The 22,371-nt window shown below is 43.4% G+C and overlaps 1 non-coding gene across 1 annotated transcript; it reads left to right on the top strand.

The window, feature by feature from the left end:
- Positions 1 to 763: 763 nt before the first annotated feature.
- On the top strand, positions 764 to 956 carry LOC130359927 (U2 spliceosomal RNA). Its single transcript, XR_008890502.1, has one exon. It is a non-coding gene; the product is annotated as a U2 spliceosomal RNA (small nuclear RNA).
- Positions 957 to 22,371: the final 21,415 nt, after the last annotated feature.

Raw genomic sequence — 22,371 nt, 5'->3', positions numbered from 1 at the left:
TGCATTTCAGAAGGGTAGAAGAATGACCTGTGAATATTTGTTTGATGCCGTAGTAATTACAATGGCAGGACGCAATCTCACAGCTAATACTTGTAGATAACTCATTTACATTTACATTGCAATGACTTCATTACAATCAATTGCAGTACTAGAAGCTATCGTCACTGAACACAACATCTTAATGGCTCAGTCACCAGATTGTGTCGCGATAATGCAATGCCATCTGAATAGAGGGAACATCAGCTGTAAAACTTTTGCTTTTAATATAATTTAATATCTTTTTTTTTTTTTGTAATCATTGCATGTTCATTTTTATGTATACCAGATGACATTCCAGTAGCTCAAGCATATTGTCATCTACCAATGAAAATGTTCTTTGTTGTTACGAAGGTAAAAGATTCATTGGAGTATTGGAAACTGATGTAGACAGTTGTCTTTGTGTACGGCAGTGCTGATCAATGGTGGTCTTAAGGTCACAACTGACAAATTCATTACCACCTGACAGCTCCTTGGTGCATAATAGTCTAAAACAGAAAGTGTATGTTAAATCACTGTAGAGTCCTTCAAGATCATGATAGCAAATGTGTCTTTAACAAACTAGATATTGAGCTTATATTAAATTCCAGTTAACAATGGATGTGTTGTTACAATACCTTATTTCACTAGCTTTTAAATCTTTATATGTGGCATCCCCTATTTTTTATGGTGATTGCCTTAAAAAACCTTCCTCTCAAATATGTCTTTAAAAAATCCCAGACAAACTATCGCTTCTTGGCCTTTTGGTTAAGATCAAGTGTAGTATCTGTTCTTATAAGTTTAACATCTGATACGTCCCCCTGATCTGGGGACCATATATTAAATGAATTTTTGAGAACGGGTGCAGGATTTCACAGCTTGCTTCCGTCGCCCTATGCATTGACCCCCCGATATGGCAGTATCTTCAGGTACAAAAAAAAAAGATTCCCATACAATTTGTGTGGGGGCGGACCAAGCGTTTCCCCCCCCCCCAAAAAAAAAAAAAAATTAACTTGAAATACTATACACACACAAGTTGATCAATAATCCTAAACCATCCATGATCAAAATTAAAACATTTAAGACATTGCTTTATGTTGTTTGTTAATACATGTGTAACCTGTCTGGCTATTATTTTTTCCTCCTACAAATATCAACCAACCAAGTTCATCAGTAACTTGCATTAGGGGGGAAGATCTAGATATCTGAGCTACACTAGCAACTCTAACCAACTTGTCATCCCAAACCTCATTAAAATTCTCAATCCAAATTTTATATTGACAATTAAATTTCCCTAACAATGGGGGAGATTTACTAATCTAGTCTATTCTGGGTATGCTTATAGACCAGCGTATGTGGTAGTCTCCTGTCTATTGTGCTCCTAATTTATCAAAGGTCTGACAGCCCTTGATAAATTCTGTGCTCAGACTTCAGGGTCTACAGCTTAAACTGCATTTAGACCTGCTCCAACATGGTCTGACATTTCAGCGTATTTTGGGCAGATGCACAAAAGTCGCACTTGATAAATTCAGCACCAATGCATTTTCAATGCATTTCAGTCTAAAATAGACTTGCATGCATCATGTTCTAAAAATCCTCTAGAGCAAAAGTCGCAGAAAAGTCGCACATATTTAGACTGCGACTTTCTGTGCGACAAATTTAGACAGGAAAAACCAGTCTAAATCCTTTGATAAATCTCCCCCAATGTGTCTATTTCAATCATCACATTTTTAGAAAAGGGGAGTGAAAAATACGCAGCACAATACACAATTTACAAGTTCCACTCTCTCAAATAAACCATATAAGTTATCATGGCATCATAACTTATCTTGTATAACTTGTTTAACACTAATGAAAACAATAAAAACAATCCCTTATCCAGGAATGTATTTATTAAATTAATAGTTTCTAAGGTTAAGTGAATGTCCTGAAGACAAATTACCCCATGAAGAAAACATTTAGGGGCATAAAAAAAGAAATTCTTTTAAGTCATGACAAAAATTTCACAATACGCTAAGTAAACAAAAACTATTTGGAGCGAGAGAGAGATGAAAAAAACAATAAAAACCTTAGGCTAAGTTTCCAAACAAGTTTTTTCTGGTGTTTTTTTTTTTTTTGTAAAACTGCCACTGCAGTTTTTGAGCCAAAGCCAAAAGTGTATTCAATAGGAATGTAAAATATAAAGAAAGGACTTATACTTCTTCCTACTGGATCCACTTCTGATTTTGACTCAAAAACTGCAGCAGCAGTTTAAAAAAAAATGGCAGAAAAAAATCCTGTGTGGAAACCTAGCCTTACACATTTTCTTACCCATCCCTGCCTAGCATTCGAAAGCCTCGAGTGCTTTCTGCCTTGTCATTCCCACCCTCTTCTGATTTCTCATAGTAAATCAATGCAGAAAAATATCACAATATCCCCCCCCCCATAATCTCAGTTCACCAATTCCAAACTAGTGGCCAATCAGCCACATCACCTAATACCATGAGCATCTAGACACTTTGATGCTTCCTACACATTTTCCACAAATTCGCTTTTCCCCTCACAAAGATTTTCAACTTAGCTGAAACAAATTGTGAATACTTCCTAGGTTTGTGTTTTTCTTCAAGAAACTGCCTGCTAGTTTTTAGAGAGATATCTGGATAGAGATGAAAATTGTTCCCATTAAAATACATCTCTTCTCTTGTTCTATTTAGATTCCCTAACCCCCTCTGGAAATTCCACCAGTTTTATGTTGGCCCTTCTAGCTCTATCTTCAACACCATATCTGTGTGCACATTTTATGACTTTGAAATGTGTTTTCCTGATTCCATCCTTTCTCTAATTTTCTAATTTCAGTTCTTAAATGACCCATTTGGGCAACAAGATCAGGAATTGCCACATCTAGTCTTTGGACAGTTTTAGGAATTTCCTTATTGGGAACTGCAGCTCAAAATCTCAGAGCTGCCCTCCTCCCCTACATCAACTTCCCAACCTTCCTATGATTTACTATGGGTCTCCATTTTTTTAATCCTCCATACTACTTAGATATTTAATAATATAATATAATAATATACTACTCAGATTTTTTTTGCCTTATTACTAATTAATCTGGAACTGTGGTCCTTATCCTTCGCCCTGTCCCTTTTATGAGACATTGTTCCACCAATACAACAACAACACAAAAAACACAGAAACTTCACATGGTAGACAAAAGATACACAGCCACAGAGACAGTCCCTGCCTGTCTCTGTGCTGGGACTTTAGAGTCAAAATAGCAAACTACAGTAAACTTAGTCAAAAGGTCAGGGAATGTCAGGAATACAAAAAGGGTAAATACACAATACAATACTCAGGAGAGACAAACAAACACACAGGATAGTCAACACGTTGAGTTGGAACCAAGAGTACAAATATAAGCCAAGACACAAAACTAGAGAGAATATTCTAAGACAAAATCCGGGGTCACAAAATAACAGATAATCAAGAGGAATGCAGAAAGCAGGATAGGGAAACTAGGCAGACCTAAATACCCAGGCCTAACAGGGTGTGGATGAAAGATGGGATCTGAATTGATAAAGAAACAGCAGAAAGGACAGGCTAGTACATCGCCACAGCAACTGACTAGACAACAAACAGACATTTAAAAGAAAAAGATCTTACACATCAAAGGCAAACTGTAAGAAAAGGGCAAACTTGCCTATGTACAAAGCCTAACAAAAACACCAAAGCACCGAATCACAAACAGTACTTTATACTCAGAAATAGATAAGATATCAATATACTCAAGGCACAGAACTATAAAAAAAAATAACTACCTGTAAATAAATATAGTAGAAGCGTGCCTATGTTTGACACTTTAACAATGCATTTGCAATAATTCATATACATCAACCTACTAATAGAAAATAAAGTGCAAATGTGTATCCATGCTAAAAAGATCATGCAGAGCAATCCAGTAGATTACATAAAACATAAAGTGTAAATATGCATACAGTTATTCAAGTTCATGATAACTAGCTAGAAGGGATAAGATGCATGTGTGCTTATGTACCACATGTAAATACCAATAATTGCCGTTCCTTATATCACAAGACTCCATGATTCTCCAGGTGACACACAGGGGCAACTCCAATCTGTCTCACGTGCCTCAGCTACACAGTGTCTTTCCCTTTTCTCAATTCCACTGAACTCTGCCCGTCAATCCACATCAACCACAGGGTCCTCACTAGGCAGCCAGATAGCACATCACAATTTTTCCCAGCACAATAATAGAAAAGTTTGGAGCCTCCATAATCATCCGGCAAACACGGCACACAGATTTCCACACACCAGGAGTCACATTGAAGGGTCAGGGGATGATTATTATGACAACACCAGGGAGATCACAGCTCTCCAGTATTTACACTGAGCGTGCACATCTGGCCCCCCAAGGTTTAAAAGAATATCAAGCCATAGGAGGGAAAGAAAAAGATGAGAAGGAAGGATTAGAATGTCCGATAGCATGACACAGTCCGAAACAGCGCTGTCTGCAGAGGGGTCCTCTTTCTATCTGGAGAGATTTCTGGCTTGGCAGTGAATTCTAATCAGTTCCTTAAACTCTGTAACTGGAGTTAAAAACTGTTGTTTAGGGAAAACTACATGAAAAGGTCATTTAATTGAGCTTTGTATATTCCCTCTTCATTATATTGGGGAAATAAATTGCGTTATGCCTAGCGCAGGTTGTAATGGGGTCGTGCAGGACACAGTTACAACACACTTTTCTTGCTTATAAATATACACCAAACACACACAAATGTGTTTAATGTGGAGTGTTTTTCTTTTTACTCACTTTTTTTCCCCTGATTTACTAATCTGTCGCCCGTCTCTGTTTTTTTTTTTTGTGTCGCACAGGTTTAAATCTGTCTCATGAAAATGTATTCTGCCCTGACAGGCAGTATTGCCAAGATGATTACAGAAACACCGAATTAGAGATAGGAAAGTGAGAAGCAAACACACATAGCAGATTAAGCTATATGGGTCAAAAAGAATTTTAAAAAGTTGTACAATGTAACATGTTGAAAGGCTGCATTCACACAGCCGTCTGTCTCTGTAAATTCAGACTACATTAGCGCTTGTACTACTACTAACCTATCATGGAACAGGGTCTGTTCCATGTTAGGGGCAGTAGTACAGTAGCTGAGGGATTGATCGCACTGGGTCTCACTTCTGAGACCCGATCCAATCAGAAGCTATTAAGTAGGGGAGTGGGCAGCTTGCTCCTCCCCAGCAATGCATAGTGTACTTTTACTTTCATCTTTAAATTCCCTGCCGGGAGTCCTGAATGGTCAGTACTGAGGAGCCATTCAGGGCTCCCGGCGGGGTTTTGAAATAGAAGTGCTGCGGTGGGGAAAGATATATAGAATCACTGGGGAATATGAATATGTCTGGCCCCCGCAGCGCTTCTATGTATCTTGCCCCCTGCTGCGCTATATAAATCTTGCCCCCTGCAGCGCATTTATATAGGTATTGTCCCCCCGCAGCGCAATCATATGCCCCTGACAGCGCATTTATATAGGTATTGTGTGTATATATTTCCCCCCTGCATCACAGACATATAGCATTATCTGGCCCCACAGTGCTTCTATGTACATATGCCCCAGCAGTGCTATGAATGAAAAGTATTCTATTAGCAGCGCATCGGCTAGCCCGATGCACTGCTTAAATAATATTTATCTTTCATAGCGCTGCAGTGGCATATGTACATAGAAGCACTGTGGGGCCAGATAATGCTATATGTCTGGCCCCCACAGCGCTTCTATAATCATATGCCTCTGCATCGCTATGAATGAAAAGTATTCTAATAGCAGCACATCTGGTTGGGAAGCCGACCAGCCCGATGTGCTGCTGATAGAATACTTTTCATTCATAGCACTTCGGAGGCATATGATTATAGAAGCGCTGTGGGGGCCAGACATATGGATATATGTCTGACCCCCCGCAGCGCATCTATATACAGATGCCGCCACAGCGCTATGAATGACAAGTATTCTTTCAGTAGTGCATCAGGCCGGCTGGCTTCCCGGCCCGATGCGCTGCTAAAAGAATACTTTTCATACGTTTTTCTGTGAGTTTTTAATCATACTCTGAGTGTTTTTCTTTTTTGTGGGGAACACGCCCCTTTTTGGGCTAATCACACCCATTGATGGTATTTTGTGTCGGGAAAATGTGTCGAACAAAGTGTTGCATGGGCTATGCGACACAAATTTGTTCGCACAACCTGAGAAAAATAGTTGGGTTGACATTAGTAAATCAGGGCCAGCAGATTAGTCTAAAGCATTGGACATACAGGCAACTTCTTCAATTATAAGTACAGAGTGGGTTGAGTGCTAACTTCCCTTCTCTTGGACTTTGCAGTTTCTGCATGCAGTTTTTGGATTAAACTGGCAATATGTATCATGAAACGTGCTATTTTGGTAAATTTACACTATTAAGATTTTACTGTAAATGTATGTAACTATATGGGGTGCAGAAGTTGCAGTTGCACTAGGGCTCAAGTTCATGAGGGCGCGCCAAGGCACCTCATCCTCATAAGAAGATGACGGTATTAGAAAGGGCACAGGGTAGACATAGAACCCTGTTACTGATTTTGCAATGGATCCCAGGAGCTACAAGTTACTTATGCTGCTATGGTCCTTCATATAATTGTTTAAAGAAGGATATTGGCATATCAGCTTGTATGTTTTTAATTGGTTGCCCAGAAGGTACAAAGCTGCATACTTACCCCAGTGTCCAGTCTCCACTACAGTCTGTACAGACAGGAAATTCTCACTCAGTGGCTGACCTCTGTACTGTCAATTCTCGTCTGGGCATTTCCTGTCTGCACAGACCATGGGGTAGACTGGGTACTGGGGAAGCCATCACTGGTGGGGGATCAGGGTGGGAAAGTGTGAAGCTTTGTTATGTCACCTGCACAGCTAGGAACATATTTAAAAACATTCCTTTCCTGGACAACCCCTTTAAGTTTGCAGAGTTCATAGATCTGTTTGTGTGCCTGTCTAAGGCTGTTTGTACAGCCTATACTGATGCCTCTCATTTTCTGTTAGACTGAAATGTATGTGCATCAGAACCAAGGCCAAAAATTATGCCTGCCATTGTCATACACAGGCCTAGATGAAAAATAGTCTTTAATCATTTATTGATCTTGAGTCCTTAGGAAAGCTGGCTGGATTCTTAACTCATTAAAGATAAGCACCTGAACATTGGAGGAAGAAATCTTCTTGTTTATTGCATAATAGGCAGCCTGTAAATAGGGAGATATAAAAGCCTTGACTTGGCTGAAGAATCAATTAGCTGCATTGTAAGAGCAGCTTTAACCTGTGCTCCCACTTTCATTGCTGGACAACAGCTTGTCAAACTTATGTAATGATGCAGAATGCTAAACCATACAGAATTGCTTCACAATATAGTATTATAAGACAGCACGGAGTGTAAAATGGAGTATAATAGAGGGTTAGAGAGCTGTCATTTCCAGGGAGTGGGCAGATTTTCTTGATGTCCATTGAGAATACAGAGCTAACCCATTACATCCATTCTTACAAGATGGCTTACCATTGTGACTGCATGTGTCCTGTTTACCAAATAGCAAACAGGGAAAAGGGGCAATTGCCCAGAGGCCTCCACTTCTTTGAGCACTCCAATTATCCCTTCACATATAGCAGTAGGTAAAGAGAGTTTAAAAAAATTAATTCTCCTGCTTACACTAACTAGAAGAAATTAGATTTTTATTGCCAAATGAAGAAGGTGTTGGACAGTTGCTTAAAAAATAAATAAATAAATAGAAGCATGATTCGGCACTTTATATATAAAAAATATTCTTCCTTATTTAATCAACCATAAAAAAAAACGAGATGCTTTTGTAAAACAAAAAGCTTTCAGGTTTCTAGCATATTGCTGCAGATCACAGTTGTGGCATATGAACACTTACAGATATAGCCCTGCATTACAATAGCAATCCATGGGAAGTTTATCACAGTGTGCTTGTTAACCTACTGAGCTGGTGAGGCGAACTCATATGCTCAGTTACTCTCCCCTAAGTCAGATTTCTGCATAGTGATCCCCTGTTCAGCAGCCAATAGAAATACCTTGCTTCCCTATTTCCTTGCTTAGTTTGTAAGGGGGCGCATATAGTGGTTAGTACACAGTACAAAACTTCGCTACACTGGATCCCATGTTACCTAAGAAACACTACCTCAGGCTGCCAGAGGAGGAAGAAGACTAGTTTGTCTCAGAGTCTGCCTCTCCCACAGCTAATATTAGCAGGGACACATTGAAGTAAAAAGGTATAAAAAATGCATGTTTTACATATGCTAGAAACACTAAACATTAGTTTAAAAAGGTCCTCAACCACATTTTTGGAATTTTAATATAAAGATGATTCATGACATTTGTTTTTATAACCCAAAGATGAAACAGGCACTGTCAATAAGACTTTTAAAGAGTAACTATCATGATCTAATCTCTCCCTAACCCTCCCCCCCCCATCTCTACCCGACTGTCACTGATACTATCCCTGTGTTTCTTTTAATTCAAAAACCCCTCTTTCTACCTTATTTATTGTCTTCTTGGCTGCTCATTCAGCCGTCCTAGTGTGAGGGAGGAAGGGGGCGTGGCCCAGCATAGAGGCTGTGAACACAGCAGCTGGCAGCTCTGATTATTCTCCTCTCTATTTACAACTGCATGTGCAGTTTTCAACTGGTGCCAGAAAGTTAAACAGATTTGTAAACTATTTCTATTTTAAAATCTGAATCCTTCCAGTACTTATGAGCTGCTGTATGCTTCACAAGAAGTTCTTTCCTTTTTTAATTTATTTTCTGACTGACCACAGTGCTCTCTGCTGACACCTCTGTCCATTTTAGGAGCAAATCTCCATAGTAAACCTCTCTTGCTCTGGACAGTTCCTGACATGGACAGAGGTGTCAGCAGAGTGCACTGTGGTCAGTCAGAAAGGAAATGAACCCCTTAACGACCACGGACGTAAATGTACGTCCTGGTTTGGCGGGACTTCCCGCACCAGGACGTACATTTACGTCCTGTGTATGACCGCGAGCATCGGAACGGTGCTCGCGTCATACACGGCAGGTGCTAGCAGCCGGGGACCCGCCTGTAATGGTCGACATCCATGATCACGCGGATGTCCGCCATTAACCCCTCAGATGCCATGATCAATACAGATCAAGGCATCTGCAGTATTGCGGTACTTTGAATGGATGATCGGATCGCCCGCAGCGCTGCCGTGACAATCCGATCATCCATCATGGTGGCCTGAGGTCCCCTCACCCTGCTCCGGCTGTCTCCTGGGGTCTCCTGGGGTCTTCTGCTCTGGTCTGAGATCGAGCAGACCAGTGCAGAAGATCACCGATAATACCGAGCAGTGCTGTGTCCTATACACTATACATAGCACTGCACAGTATTAGCAATCAAAGGATTGCTATAGATAGTCCCCTATGGGGACATAAAAAGTGTAAAAAAAAGTTGAAAATGTAAAAATAAAAAGTTATAAAAAAGTGAAAAATCCCCTCCCCCAATAAAAATAAAAATTGTCAGTTTTTCCCATTTTACCCCCAAAAAGCGTACATTTTTTAATAATAAACATATTTGGTATCGACGCGTGCGTAGATGTCCAAACTATCAAAATATAATGTTAATGATCCCATACCGTGTATGGCGTAAACACAAAAAAATAAAAAAAAGTCTAAAAATGCTTCTTTTTTGTCACATTTTATAAAAAAAAAAATTCATAAAAATGATCTAAAAGTTTTATATATGCAAATGTCTTATATAAAAAAAGTACAGATGATGGCGCAAAAAATGAGCTCTCAAACCCCCCTATATACGGAAAAATGAAAAAATTATAGGTGATCAAAATAGGGCGATTTTAGATTACTGATGTTGTACAAAAAGTTTTAGATTTTTTTAAGCGGTACAAAAATATAAAAGTATCTAGCCATGGGTATCATTTTAATCGTATTGACCCACAGAATAAAGAACACATATCATTTTTACCGTAAATTGTACAGTGTGAAAATGAACCCCTCCAAAATGTGCAAATGTAGGTTTTCATTTAAATTCCCTCCCTAAAATTTTTTTTTTTGGGTTCGCCATACATTTTATGGTAAAATGAGAGGTTTTATTACAAAGTACAATTAGTCACGCAAAAAATAAGCCCTTATATGGGTCTGTAGATGGAAATATAAAAGAGTTATGGATTTTAGAAGGTGAGGAAGAAAAAACGAAAACGCAAAAATAAAATTGGCCTGGTCCTTAACCCCTTAAGGACGCAGCCCTTTTTCACCTTAAGGACTGAGCCCTTTTTCGCAATTCTGACCACCCTCACTTTACAAATTAATAACGCGAAAACACTTTTGCCGAATATTCTGATTCTGAGATAGTTTTTTCGTGACATATTCTACTTTATTTTGGTGGTAAATTTTCGGCGTTATTTGCATCCTTTTTTGGTGAAAAATCCCAAAATTTCATGAAAATTTTAAAAATTTTGCATTTTTCTAACTTTGAAGCTCTCTAATTGTAAGGAAAATGGATATTCCAAATAAATTAAATTTTTCTTCACAAACACAATATGTCCACTTTATGTTCGCATCATAAAATGGACATACTTTTGCTTTTTGAAAAAATTAGAGGGCTTCAAAGTAGAGCAGCAATTTTCAAAAATGTCATGAAAATTGCTAAATCTGAAGGGACAGATGTTACAGAACTACAACTCCCAGCATGCCTGGGCAGCAGTGGCAATTGCCCCCCCCCCCCCCCCCCCCCGAGATTGCTGCCCCCCGCCCCCTAGAATGGTGGAGCCGAAGCTGTAAGCTCCCGCTCCACCATTCACTAACCTAGGCAGTCACACGCTGTGAGTACACAGCGTGTGAGCTGCGGGGACGCGATCCACTGCAGGCCGGCGCGATGACGTCACATCATCGCGCCGGCGCCCGGAAATCCCGTCCCCGCGGCCACCATACTGTAAGTACAAAGAGCATGCTCAGGGCCCAGGGGATTTGGGGGACGGAATATGTGCCACTGTTAAGGGCACTATATTGTACGGGGGGGGTGGGGGAGAGTGGAATTTTTAATGTGAGGGGCTGCAGGGAAAAGCACTGGGGGTACTATATGTGAAGAGCACATGACAGGGGGGCCCCCTGTGCTGTGCCCCTCACATATGATGCCCCCTGTGCTGTGCCCCTCACATATAATGCCCCCTGTGCTGTGCCCCTCACATATAATGCCCCCTGTGCTGTGCCCCTCACATATAATGCCCCCTGTGCTGTGCCCACACATATAAATTATATGTGTGGGGGGAACAGCACAGGGGACATTATGTGTGGGGCACAGCACAGGGGGCATTATATGTGTGGGGCACAGCACAGGTGGAATTATGTGTGGGGCACAGCACAGGGGGCATTATATCATATAATGCCCCCTGTGCTGTGCCCCACACATAAAATGCCCCCTGTGCTGTGCCCACAAATATAAATTATATGTGTGGGGGGCACAGCACAGGGGGTATTATATGTGTGGGGCACAGCACAGGGGGCATTATATGATATAATGACCCCTGTGCTGTGCCCCACACATAATTCCCCCTGTGCTGTTCCCCTCACATATAATGCCCCCTGTTCTGTGCCCACACATATAAATTATATGTGTGGGGGGCACAGCACAGGGGGTATTATATGTGTGGGGCACAGCACAGGGGGTATTATATGTGTGGGGCACAGCACAGGGGGCATTATATGATATGCCCCCGGTGCTGTGCCCCACACATAATTCCCCCTGTGCTGTGCCCCACACATATAATGCCCCCTGTGCTGTGCCCCACACATAATGTCCCCTGTGCTGTTCCCCTCACATATAATGCCCGTGCTGTGCCCCACACATATAATGCCCCTTGTTCTGTGCCCATCACATATAATGCCCCCTGTGCTGTGCCCCACACATATAATGCCCCCTGTGCCCCTCACAAATAGTGCCACCATCATGCGCCCCTCATATATAATGCCCCCATCCTGTGCTCCTCATATATAATGCCCCCATCCTGTGCCCCTCATATATAATGAGCCATCATGCGCCCCTCACATATAATGCCCCCTGTCCTGTGCCCCTCACATATAATGCTCCTGTCATGTGCCCCAAACATATAATGCCCCCTGTGCTGTGCCCCTCACATATAATGCCCCCTGACTGGACAGGACAGGGGGCATTATATGTGAGGGGCGCATGATGGGGGCATTATATGTGAGGGGCAAAGAACGGGGGCATTATATGTGAAGGGCACAGCACGGGGCATTATATGTGAGGGGCGCATGATGGGGGCATTATATGTGAGGGGCAAAGAACGGGGGCATTATATGTGAGGGGCAAAGAACGGGGGCATTATGTGTGAAGGGCACAGCACAGGGGGCATTATATGTGTGGGGCATATGAAAGGAGCATTATATGTGAGGGGCACAGCATGGGGGGCATTATATGTGATGGGCACAGAACAAGGGGCATTATATGTGTGGGGCATATAACAGGAGCATTATATGTGAGGGGCACAGCACAGGGGGCATTATATGTGAGGGGAACAGCACAGGGGACATTATATGTGAGGGGCACAGCACGGGGGGAATTATATGTGAAGGGCACAGCACGGGGGGAATTATATGTTAGGGGCACAGGGCATTATTATTATGTAGGGGAACAGGACGGGTCACAATTATTATATGTAGGGGCACAAGATGGGGCATTATTACTATATGTGAAGGCACAGAGTGTTCTGCATTTCAGAAGTATATTGTAGATTATGAGGAATTTCTGGGGTGGTGCGTTTTTTATGGGCCACAATACATTTGGGTATTTTATTCAGAGGGTGCACTGCACAGCAAGTTATATTCAGAGAGTGCAGTGTGTGGTAGTATTAAATTTAGAGGGCACAGTGTGTGGTAGTATTATATACAGAGAGTGCAGTGTGTGGTAGTATTATATACAGAGAGTGCAGTGTGTGGTAGTATTATATTCAGAGAGTGCAGTGTGTGGTAGTATTATATACAGAGAGTGCAGTGTGTGGTCGTATTATATTCAGAGGGGGCAGTGTGTGGTAGTATTATATTCAGAGAGGGCAGTGTGTGATAGTATTATATTCAGAGAGTGCAGTGTGTGGTAGTATTATATTCAGAGAGCACAGTGTGTGGTAGTATTATATTCAGAGAGTGCAGTGTGTGGTATTATTATATTCAGAGAGTGCAGTGTTTGCTAGTATTAAATTTATAGGGCACAGTGTGTGGTAGTGTTATATTCAGAGGGTACGGTGTGTGGCGGTATTATATTCAGAGGGTGCGGTGTATCATAGTATTATATTCCGAGGGTACGGTGTGTGGCGGTATTATATTCAGAGGGTACAGTGTGTTGTTTATTCAGGGGGTACAGTGTGTCAGAATTATATTCAGAAGGTATGTGCCAGTATTATATTCGAAGAATACAGTGTCTGGCAGTATTATAATAATTATTGTTTTCATATAGAGGATCAGAATCCGCTGACATAGTGAGGAGACATCTGGGCATCAAGTTCTGCAGAAAGAACATTTAGCTGGAACAAGTCCCGGTGGTATGTACCATCTGAATTAGATAAAGAAAGACTATAGAGAAGACATCACCTGTAGTCACTGATATCATTCTGTATCCTCCTGTGTGTGTCCCATCAGAGCTGTAGTCACTGAAGAAGTTCTGCAGTAATGATGGGTGAAACAACAACTCCCAGCATCCCCTTACCACTACTTAGGTCATACTGGAAGCTGTAGTTTTAAATGGTAAAAACTTCTTTAGCACTTTCCCATTCTGTGGCAATTGGTATATTTGATTATTATTCTGACATGTGAACATGGCCTAAGAGTCTTAAACAAGGTTAGGACTGTATGATACATTTAATAATATTGTAAGTTCCGTAAGCAACATCTTATTTTCTGTCCGCCAACACAAAATACTCTAATAGTGCCCCTCCCGAGACTCGACTCTGGATCCGCCCCTGCTGGGCAGTCGAGGTATGCTGAGAGTTGTAGTTTGGCAACATCTGGAGGGCTACTGTTTGGGCACCCCTGTTACAGTGGTCTCTAAACTGTGACCCTCCAGATGTTGCAAAACTACAACTCCCAGCATGCCCAGACAGCCTTTGGCTCTCTTGGCATGCTGGGAGTTGCAGTTTGGCCCCCCTAGTGGTTGCCACAGTAAAGATCGATTTACTTTCACTTTCAATTCCCCCCCCCCCCCCCCCCCAATGTCGATTCCTTACCTGATCAGGATTCTGCAGGCTCCAGCGAAGATCCCAGGTCCCCAGGCATCTTCTCCTGCAGGTACGGCCTCTATCTTCTTTCCAGAGCCCCTCGACATCCAGGGGCGGGCAGAACGGGGGGTTGTCCCCTGTCCTGCGCTGCCATTGGTCAGAACTCCGTTCTGAGTAATGGCAGGGGATAGGAGTAGATTGCAGCTTTGCGACCTCACTCTTATCCTTTAGGCTGATCGGGGCTGTTGCTGACAACTCCGATCAGCCCTATTTTCCGGGTGATCGGGTCACCAGAGACCCGATCAGCCCGGAATTGGAGAAAATCGCATGTCTGAATTGACATGCGATTTTCTCTGATCGCCGACATGGGGGGGGTCTCAGGACCCCCCTGGGCGATGTGCCAGGGTGCTTGCTGAATGATTTCAGCAGGCATCCGGCTCCGGTCCCCAACCGGCTAGCGGTGGGGACCGGATTTCCCACGGGCATATGGATACGCCCTCGGTCCTTAAGGACTCGGAATGCAGGGTGTATCCATAGGCCCTGTGTCCTGAAGAGGTTAAGGTGAAAATGGGCTTGGTCCTTAAGGGGTTAAAAAAGAAAAAGAACTTCCTGTGGAGCATACAGCAGCTGATAAGTACTGGAAGGATTAAGATTTTTAAATAGAAGTAATTTACAAATCTGTTTAACTTTCGGGCACCAGTTACATAGTTACATAGTTACATAGTTAGTATGGTTGAAAAAAGACATACGTCCATCAAGTCCAACCAGGGGATTGAAGGGAAGGATGTAAGGGGATAAGGGAAAGGGATGTAGTTTTATAATTCTGCATAAGCATTAATGTTATTTTGTTCCAGGAATGTATCTAACCCTGCTTTAAAGCTGTTAATTGTTCCTGCTGTGACCAGTTCCTGAGGTAGACCGTTCCATAAATTCACAGTTCTCACGGTAAAGAAGTTGATTTAAAAGAAAATGTTTTCTACCGGAGTACCCCTTTAAGTCATTCTTGGAGCTGCAGTTTTAAATTGTGAAAACTTTCCCATTCTGTGGCAATTGGTATCTTTTATTATTATACTGAAATTTTTCACAATGCGCTACACCAGTGGCATCTGTAACAACAAGCTAAAAACTTACTTTGTGGGGGGTGGTAGGTATGGGGTGACACCTTTTTCTACCGCACCGGGTGACAACGACCCTAGCAACGCCACTGCTATAGATGGCTATTCCAAGTTTGCTTTTAATGCTTCCAATGCATCGTTATGTTGAACCAGGGTGGAAATACTATATGGCCATCTATTTAGAGTGGGTCCCTAACGTCCCTAGCATAAAATGGCGTAGCACTGGCCGGCAACCACCACCGCCGCGACACCAGTGCCCACGGGGGGGAAACGACCCACCGGCAGAGCGGCCCCAATGCCACTCAAACCAGTCTATGGGTCGCACCTCCCCGCAGACACGGCGCCACGGCAGCAACGGACGCCGCACAGCACGACACCAGTGTGAACAAGGTGTAATAGCTCACTTACCATGCTCTCCCAGTCAGACTGGGAGGCTGCTAGGAAAGAAATGGCCCTTGTGTAGCTAACTACTACTTATATAGGGTTACTATAACATCCTGTTCACACTGGTGTGGTGCTGTGCGGTGTCCGTTGCTGCTGTGACGCCGTGTCTGCGGGGAGGTGCGACCCATGGACTGGTTTGAGTGGCGTTGGGGCCGCTCTGCCAGTGGGTGGTTCCCCCTGTGGGCAGTGGTGTCGCGGCGGTGGTGGTCGCCACCCAGTGCTATGCCATTTTATGCTAGGGACGTTAGGGATCCACTCTAAATAGGTGGCCTTGACGTGGCGAGTGGGCTTTGTAATTTTTGATCAAAACATATATACTAACAACCTGTTAGTTTTTGAAATTGTGCTGAGAAGCAATTGGATCATTGTGCAAGATTGTAGATGTGCACCATGTCTGTTTTCTACTTGAGTACACAGGTGCGTATTTAACCCAAACCCCTCATCGGTCTCCTGTTTACCCACACTATAACCCAGTGTATTGCGTTTAGTGTGGGTGAACAGATGACCATTTTCCTTTAAAGCAGTGTACCATTAAGTACTTTTCTTCCATTTGTTTTCCACATTTATTTACACAAACTTGCATTCGGCAGATCTTCCCATTATGTAAGAAGATCTACTTTGTAACCACTGTGTGAAACAGAAATCCATGTGCCACTGTAGAAATAAATTTTACATGACGTTAAGTAAACTGTTCTAATTGGTACTAATGTACCATTAACACAAAAAGGATTAAAATATCCACTACATAAGGCAAAAAGAAAACCACATCTCAGGAGACTTTAAAGCACATGATAAAATGCACAAGCAGTTTCTCCACGTTCCTTGACTCTCCTGAACATCATTTTCCCTAATGAATTCGGCCCTTAGAAGTGAAGAACAAAGAATCATTCATAAGTCAGGGTTATTCTGGGATGACATGAATAAACAGTGGCACTTATCTTTGCTGAGCAGCATTGATCTGCTAGTAACTAGTTTTATTCAATCCTGTCCATTATTGCAATTAATATTGATTTGTTTGGTCACTGACATGATGAAGTCAATGGATTCTGGTCTCATAAATTTCCTTCACTTGATCAATAGGTAACAAGACCCTCAATACTTAAAGAAGAAGTCCAGAGCTAATAAATGTATCCCCTATCCGCATAGGGGGCTCTGATTGCTGGGACCCCTGTGATTACCCATACGAGGCCCCGACTCAGCCCTCAGCTGACATTTCGCACATAGCAGGTGAGAGGGAAACATGGCATTTCCATTATTCTCTATAGGAGAGGTGTTTGTGTCTCCACCTCTCCCATAGTAATGAATGGAGGGGGCATGTTTCGACCAGCTGACGTGCTGAGCATGAAATGTGCTCTAGCAGTGCAAAGCCGAGAAGGGGCTCCATACAAGAGATTGCAGGGGGTCCCAGCAGTCCGATAGGGGATACATTTATTAGCACTGGACTTCTTCTTTAAGCTAAGTTTTGGCCATAACAATCAGTAGAACCCAGTGCCACCACATTACAAGAAGGAGCCTATTACATGATTTTATGTAGAGTTTCATTTACTATTAATGTTATTAGCTTTAATACAGAACAATAACTTCAAGATTTTTTTATGCAATAAACTGGATTTGAAAGTTTTACTTGAGTCTTTAAAGTTTAGTATTTTTTTAAAGGAGTTATCCAGTATAAGAAAATGTATCCCCTATTCTGCAGAAAGGGTAAAAGTGTCAAATCGTTGGGGGTCCCAGCAGGATAGGGGATACATTTATTTTTTTTTATACTGGACTACTCCTTTAAGGTTATCCTTTTTGGGGGGTATATGTAAGGCTTGTTCACACCATGTGGATTACATGTGAAATGTGCTGCAGTACATATGCCTTTACAGTTGTTAGTGACAGAGATGTGTTCACTGAGCCATAAGGTAGCACACAAAATCCCTGAGTTCAATACTACAGAGATGGGGGTACATCATATATGTATGGGTAGGGATTGGGAATTTCAGATTTCTATGTTAAAGAAGAAGTCTCTATGGGAGAGCCGAAGACAGCCGAATGGCTCTCCCATAAAGATATATGGAGGGGGCGTGGTGGGAGGAAGAGACGGGGCTACGTACAGACGATAGCGGGGGGCCACAGCGCTCAGACCCCCTCGCAATCTAAAACTTTTTGGACTGATCGAGCATGAGACTTTTAAAGAACAGTTTTCCCTATGAAAATAATTTGACAATACAGCAGCCAGTATATTTCTTTGTTTTTTACCCATTTATTTAACTTAACCCTTTCATAATGCAGCCTGGTTTTGGCATTATAATGATGCTCACCTTTTAAAATTCATAATTCTATAAAAAAAAAATTACCTACAGTTCCATATGAGAGCTTGTTGTATCCTGGACAAATACTTTATAATGTTATCACTCATTTTACTACAACATTTACAAAGAAAAACATCTTACTACTAAACTGACATTATCTTTATACAACACAATACAATTACAACAATACCCAATTTAAATAAGTTTTGCTTTATTTTACCACTTCTAAAAAATTATGACTTTTATTAAAAAAAAATGTATGCTTAAAATTGTCCTCTTCTGACCTCCATCACCTTTAAATTTTTCCACATATGGGACTGTGTGAGGGTTCCAATTTTGTGCCGTGATCTGTTGTTTTTCGGTTCCTTTTTTTTTTTTTTTTGATGAGACCTTATATTTGCTTTTTATAATTTTTTTCTGACATATGAACTGATCAAAAATCAGCAAATGTGGACTTTTTTTAACGTTTATATCGTTCACTGTGCAGTTTCATTAACATTAATATTTTAATAACTCTGACATTTCCACAGGAGGTTTATGTTTACCCCTTAAGGACTCAGCCCATTTTCACCTTAAGGACTCAAAACAATCTACATTTTTGCACTTTCGTTTTTTCCTCCTCATCTTCTAAAAATCATAATGCATTCAATTTTGCACCTAAAGAGCCATATAAGGGCTTGTTTTTTGCATCACCAACTGTACTTTGTAATGGCATTACTTATTCTATGACATAATCTGCGGCGAAAAAAAAAAGATTTGTTGTGTGAAATGAAAAGAAAAAAATGCCTTTAGCTAATTTTTAGGGCATCCGTTTCTACACAGTGCTCTTTTATTTATTTTACTACTTTAAAAAAATAAAACTACATGCACCAAAATTAGTATTGTTACGCCGAGCGCTCCGGGTCCCCGCTCCTCCCCGGAGCGCTCGCTTCACTCCTTCCGTTGCAGCGCTCCGGTCACGTCCTCTGACCCGGGGCGCTGCGATCCTGCTGCCAGCCGGGATGCGATTCGCGATGCGGGTAGCGCCCGCTCGCGATGCGCACCCCGGCTTCCCTACCTGACTCGCTCCCCGTCTGTTCTGTCCCGGCGCGCGCGGCCCCGCTCCCTAGGGCGCGCGCGCGCCGGGTCTCTGCGATTTAAAGGGCCACTGCGCCGCTGATTGGCGCAGTGGTTCCAATTAGGGTTTTCACCTGTGCACTTCCCTATATTACCTCACTTCCCTTGCACTCCCTTGCCGGATCTTGTTGCCTTAGTGCCAGTGAAAGCGTTCCTTGTGTGTTCCTTGCCTGTGTTTCCAGACCTTCTGCCGTTGCCCCTGACTACGATCCTTGCTGCCTGCCCCGACCTTCTGCTACGTCCGACCTTGCTTCTGCCTACTCCCTTGTACCGCGCCTATCTTCAGCAGCCAGTGAGGTGAGCCGTTGCTAGTGGATACGACCTGGTCACTACCGCCGCAGCAAGACCATCCCGCTTTGCGGCGGGCTCTGGTGAAAACCAGTAGTGGCTTAGAACCGGTCCACTAGCACGGTCCACGCCAATCCCTCTCTGGCACAGAGGGTCCACTACCTGCCAGCCGGCATCGTGACAGTAGATCCGGCCATGGATCCCGCTGAAGTTCCTCTGCCAGTTGTCGCTGACCTCACCACGGTGGTCGCCCAGCAGTCACAACAGATAGCGCAACAAGGCCAACAGCTGTCTCAACTGACCGTTATGCTACAACAGTTGCTACCACAGCTTCAGCAGTCATCTCCTCCGCCAGCTCCTGCACCTCCTCCGCAGCGAGTGGCCGCTCCTGGGATACGCTTATCCTTGCCGGATAAATTTGATGGGGACTCTAAGTTTTGCCGTGGCTTTCTTTCCCAATGCTCCCTGCATCTGGAGATGATGTCGGACCTGTTTCCCACTGAAAGGTCTAAGGTGGCTTTCGTAGTCAGTCTCCTGTCCGGAAAAGCCCTGTCATGGGCCACACCGCTCTGGGACCGCAATGACCCCGTCACTGCCTCTGTACACTCCTTCTTCTCGGAAATCCGAAGTGTCTTTGAGGAACCTGCCCGAGCCTCTTCTGCTGAGACTGCCCTGTTGAACCTGGTCCAGGGTAATTCTTCTGTTGGCGAGTATGCCGTACAATTCCGTACACTTGCTTCAGAATTGTCCTGGAATAATGAGGCCCTCTGCGCGACCTTCAAAAAAGGCCTATCCAGCAACATTAAAGATGTTCTGGCCGCACGAGAAATTCCTGCTAATCTACATGAACTTATTCACCTAGCCACTCGCATTGACATGCGTTTTTCTGAAAGGCGTCAGGAACTCCGCCAAGATATGGACTCTGTTCGCACGAGGCGTTTCGTCTCCTCGGCTCCTCTCTCCTCTGGTCCCCTGCAATCTGTTCCTGTGCCTCCCGCCGTGGAGGCTATGCAGGTCGACCGGTCTCGCCTGACACCTCAAGAGAGGACACGACGCCGTATGGAGAACCTCTGCCTGTACTGTGCTAGTACCGAACACTTCCTGAGGGATTGTCCTATCCGTCCTCCCCGCCTGGAAAAACGTACGCTGACTCCGCACAAAGGTGAGACAGTCCTTGATGTCTACTCTGCTTCTCCACGTCTTACTGTGCCTGTGCGGATGTCTGCCTCTGCCTTCTCCTTCTCTACAGTGGCCTTCTTGGACTCTGGATCTGCAGGAAATTTTATTTTGGCCTCTCTCGTCAACAGGTTCAACATCCCAGTGACCAGTCTCGCCAGACCCCTCTACATCAATTGTGTAAATAATGAAAGATTGGACTGTACCATACGTTTCCGCACGGAGCCCCTTCTTATGAGCATCGGATCTCATCATGAGAGGATTGAACTTTTGGTCCTCCCCAATTGCACCTCGGAGATTCTCCTTGGACTTCCCTGGCTTCAACTTCATTCCCCAACCCTGGATTGGTCCACTGGGGAGATCAAGAGTTGGGGGTCCTCTTGTTCCAAGAACTGTCTAAAACCGGTTCCCAGTAACCCTTGCCGTAACTCTGTGGTTCCTCCAGTAACCGGCCTCCCTAAGGCCTATATGGACTTCGCGGATGTTTTCTGCAAAAAACAAGCTGAGACTCTACCTCCTCACAGGCCTTATGATTGCCCTATCGACCTCCTCCCGGGTACTACTCCACCCCGGGGCAGAATTTATCCTCTCTCTGCCCCAGAGACTCTTGCCATGTCCGAATACGTCCAGGAGAATCTAAAAAAGGGCTTTATCCGTAAATCCTCCTCTCCTGCCGGAGCCGGATTTTTCTTTGTGTCCAAAAAAGATGGCTCCCTACGTCCTTGCATTGACTACCGCGGTCTTAATAAAATCACGGTTAAGAACCGCTACCCCTTACCCCTCATCTCTGAACTCTTTGATCGCCTCCAAGGTGCCCACATCTTCACTAAATTGGACTTAAGAGGCGCCTATAACCTCATCCGCATCAGAGAGGGGGACGAGTGGAAAACGGCATTTAACACCAGAGATGGACACTTTGAGTATCTGGTCATGCCCTTTGGACTGTGCAATGCCCCAGCCGTCTTCCAAGACTTTGTCAATGAAATTTTTCGTGATCTGTTATACTCCTGTGTTGTGGTATATCTGGACGATATCCTAATTTTTTCTGCCAATCTAGAAGAACACCGCCAGCATGTCCGTATGGTTCTTCAGAGACTTCGTGACAACCAACTCTATGCCAAAATTGAGAAATGTCTGTTTGAATGCCAATCTCTTCCTTTTCTAGGATATTTGGTCTCTGGCCAGGGACTACAGATGGATCCAGACAAACTCTCTGCCGTCTTAAATTGGCCACGCCCCTCCGGACTCCGTGCTATCCAACGCTTTTTGGGGTTCGCCAATTATTACAGGCAATTTATTCCACATTTTTCTACCATTGTGGCTCCTATCGTGGCTTTAACCAAGAAAAATGCTGATCCCAAGTCCTGGCCTCCTCAAGCAGAAGACTCCTTTAAACGACTCAAGTCTGCCTTTTCTTCGGCTCCCGTGCTCTCCAGACCTGACCCTTCCAAACCCTTCCTATTGGAGGTTGATGCCTCCTCAGTAGGAGCTGGAGCTGTTCTTCTACAAAAAAATCCTTCCGGGCATGCTGTCACTTGTGGTTTTTTCTCTAGGACCTTCTCTCCAGCGGAGAGGAACTACTCCATCGGGGATCGAGAGCTTCTAGCCATTAAATTAGCACTTGAGGAATGGAGGCATCTGC

This window comes from Hyla sarda, chromosome 2 (genome assembly GCF_029499605.1).
Source record: "Hyla sarda isolate aHylSar1 chromosome 2, aHylSar1.hap1, whole genome shotgun sequence".
Classification (NCBI taxonomy): domain Eukaryota; kingdom Metazoa; phylum Chordata; class Amphibia; order Anura; family Hylidae; genus Hyla; species Hyla sarda.
Note: the sequence above shows the minus strand (reverse complement) of the source record. Positions and strands in the feature narration are given on the sequence as shown.